Source organism: Felis catus, chromosome B4 (genome assembly GCF_018350175.1).
Source record: "Felis catus isolate Fca126 chromosome B4, F.catus_Fca126_mat1.0, whole genome shotgun sequence".
Lineage (NCBI taxonomy): Eukaryota > Metazoa > Chordata > Mammalia > Carnivora > Felidae > Felis > Felis catus.
In genome coordinates this window covers 136,768,544-136,771,739 of record NC_058374.1, presented here as the reverse complement: position 1 = coordinate 136,771,739, position 3,196 = coordinate 136,768,544, and the positions used below count along the sequence as shown (strand labels likewise).

Genomic DNA, 3,196 nt, shown 5'->3' with positions numbered 1-3,196 from the left:
ACGTAAGACGTTAATACTGGAAGTTGGGTGCGGGGTATATGGGAACTCAGCACCATTTTCAGAATTTGTCTGTAAATAATCTAAAACTACAAAATGGAAAGTGTATTCAAAAAAATACCATCATTGATTTTCACAGAGCTCTTGCGTTTTCCCCACCTTTATTGCAAAATAAAGATTTCTAGAATTTTCAAAGCGCCTAAGGGGGTCGGCCGGGGAATGTGTTATGAACAAGATGCAGCACCCCCAAGATGCTTTCCAAATCAATCATCTATTTTTAGAATCCTTTTGGACCAATGGTTCCTAACCTTCCTTAAAATTCACTTCAGAATTAACCCTTTTGCTGCTGGCTTAGTCAGAAGACAGGGGCAGCGTAGGCTCACGGCAGGGAAACGGAGGCGACCGCGGAAGGGCCGCCTCGTCGCCTCGTGCAAGGTCAGGCCGGAGGGGGGGGGTCGCCCCGCCCGCAGCAAACCCGACCCAGCTCCTGCACCCGGGCACCGCGGCCGGCAGGGGGCGCCCGGGACACTACAGGCGCGTCTGCGCCCGCAGCAAACCGGAACCCGTTCAGGCGCCCGGGGAACCGCGGCCGGCAGGGGGCGCCAGGGGCACTTGATGCATTTCCCCTTTTGTGTGCCTTCGGCTCTGCCACCAAGTCGCCTGCGTAAATATCTAGCTCGATTGGCTTTTTGTTTTTTCCGTTACTCAAGCCCAGAAAAAGGCGAAACTTACATACTTATTTTCTCTGACGACAGGGTGACATCCACACAGACCCTGATAAGGACCGCGTGTTTCCCGAGAACCAGAACGAATCCGTCTGTGTTGGAGGCACCTGCCCTCGGCCCTCGCCCCTGGCCCCAGCCCAGCCCTAGCACGCGTGTGTGGAATGAACGAGCAGACGAACAACGAACAACGAACAACGGGAGTGGCAGGAGTGACAATTCGAGACGGCTCTGACTCCCAAACGGTGCTTTTCCACCCCGGGCCTGTTTCCTTTCCCCGCCAGGAGGGAGACGGCAGGAGGCAGCGTGCAGACAGGCAGGGGCCCTGGGGGGTGGCACGGAGGCTGCCGGATGGAGAGGCAGGACCCCCCCCCCCCCGTCCCCAAACCGCCCCGGGGTAGTTCTTTCTCTCGGCGCTTGGTGAGCAAACCCTGGTGAGCAAACGTGTCTGGGGTAAAGCTGCCCGAGGAATCCTACGAAACCTTTAGCAGCCGCGGTAACATCTGGGGAAACGCCACCCTGCTGACCTCAGCACTTCCTCCCAGGGAGGACGGCGTGTCAATTTCCATCCCTCCGTGTTCAGCGTCAAGGCCATACCACAGCCTCTTTATTATGCTCTAATATTTCTAGCAGCGCCTCTGCCTGCTTCGTATTTCTGGGAAATTACACTTAGATGAGCAGTAATTTCTGGGTATGATAATAAGATCGAAGCAATTGTACTTGGGTCTCTCACTCCATACGGGGAGGTCACCTTCTATTTCACAGTGATGGATGGATCCAGGCTTGCTATTATCTCAACCGTCTGAAGTCAGAGTATTTCAATTGACCAGCACATCTATCTAGTGACAAATGTAGGAAATGCTTCCTCCATTAGAAATGAATTGATTGAAAAGGAAAAGGAGGAAAGAAAAAAAAAAAAAAACGGGAGAGAGAGGCTGTAATTTTCAGTTTGTCCAAAGTCACAGAATGTGTTCTCTTCAAAAACTATTTATTTTCCCAGCAAGATAATGGTGCATCTCCTTCTGTATGAGCGTTCTTTGTTCTCACGAGGCGTCTGATGATTTGGCAAAGGAATCTGGTGATTTACTCGTCACAAAAACGCCACGTGGAAAGTCCCAACCCAGGCGCGGGGGCAAGATGTCCGAGATGACCGTAAGCCCCACTCTAGCAAAGCCTTGTTCATTTTTAAAACCAGGGCAGCGGGTTTGACCCCAGCAAAGCAGTGCTGAGACGGCGTCCCACAGCTCCCGCCTCAAACGCGACTAAGTGGGAACGTAAGACGCGTCCGTTTCATTCCAAGTGTATGCCCTTGTATTTTCTCTCTCCCTCACTTCCAGGCGATACCATTGCAGAAGAGACCCCACTTTCTGCCTGCTAACGCCGTCCTCTGGATCACATCTACCGGCCAAGGCAGAGCCCACGTGCACCGATGCACACTGCGCTCCTGCACCCCTCGTACCCCAGCCCCCGCCCCCATACCCACCCCGCCCCCAACCGGGGCTCTGGTGCGCCAGGCCCTTTATATGCACTTCCTGCTACACGCACGTTCCTCCAGAAGAGCAGCCTGAGGGCAGGGAGATGATGAGGGGAGACCAGTCGTTCTCGGCGGCGTGTGGTCCCCGGGCCCCTGCAACTTTCACAGGGTCTGTGAGGTCAAAACCGTTTTTATAAGACCCAGACGTTACTTAGGGATCTGGCTCACAATGACATCTGTACTCCCTGCTTTGCACCGTGCGGCAGGTGGGAGTGCCAGTGCCCGAGTCCTCGCCTCCCGCGGTCACCGCGCTCTCCCCCGCACGCGCCGGGCAAAGCCGGGAGGCCAGACTCGCTGGGCGGTGGCCTCAGGGAAGCAGAAATGCCCAATCCCCTTAAATCTCGGCCGCTTTAACATTCTGTGTGACGACACGCGGCGAGCTTGCGCACGGAGGCACGTCTGCTCCAGGAAAACGCTACGTGGTGGGGCTTCAGACAGAACCAGCCACCCTTGTCATGGAGCGTCGGTCGTTTGTGCTTGGAGGAGTGACCAACTGGTTATTCAGACTTGGGTATTTGGTTGACGTTTCCTTGAAAATGAAGTGAGCCTCAAGGAAAGCGACTGACAAGTATTCACCGTCAGTGATGAAATGTGAGCTTCCGGGCAAAAACTGGACTCTGGGGGAACTTGTACCCGCCCCCACGAACTTGGGCAGCTTAAGGATTCTGATGAAATCGGTGATGGCATTAACAACCGTGATCTTTTTATCTTACACGATCGTGACTGGGCCACTATTTGGAAGATCTGCATATTTTCTGGGTCTTGGGCGCCTGGGTGGCTCAGTCGGTTGAGTGTCTGACTTCGGCCAGGTCACGATCTCGTGGTTCCTGAGTCTGAGTCCCGCACCGGGCTCTGTGCTGACAGCTCACAGCCTGGAGCCTGCTTCCGGTTCTGTCTTCCTGTCTCTCTGCCCTTCCCTTGCTCATGCTCTGTCTCTCTCTCT

At 54.5% G+C, this 3,196-nt stretch overlaps 1 long non-coding RNA gene across 1 annotated transcript; it reads left to right on the top strand.

Moving 5' to 3' along the window:
• Positions 1 to 473: 473 nt before the first annotated feature.
• LOC123386763 lies at positions 474 to 2,204 on the top strand. Its single transcript, XR_006601178.1, has 2 exons — positions 474 to 661; positions 753 to 2,204. It is a non-coding gene; the product is annotated as an uncharacterized LOC123386763 (long non-coding RNA).
• Positions 2,205 to 3,196: the final 992 nt, after the last annotated feature.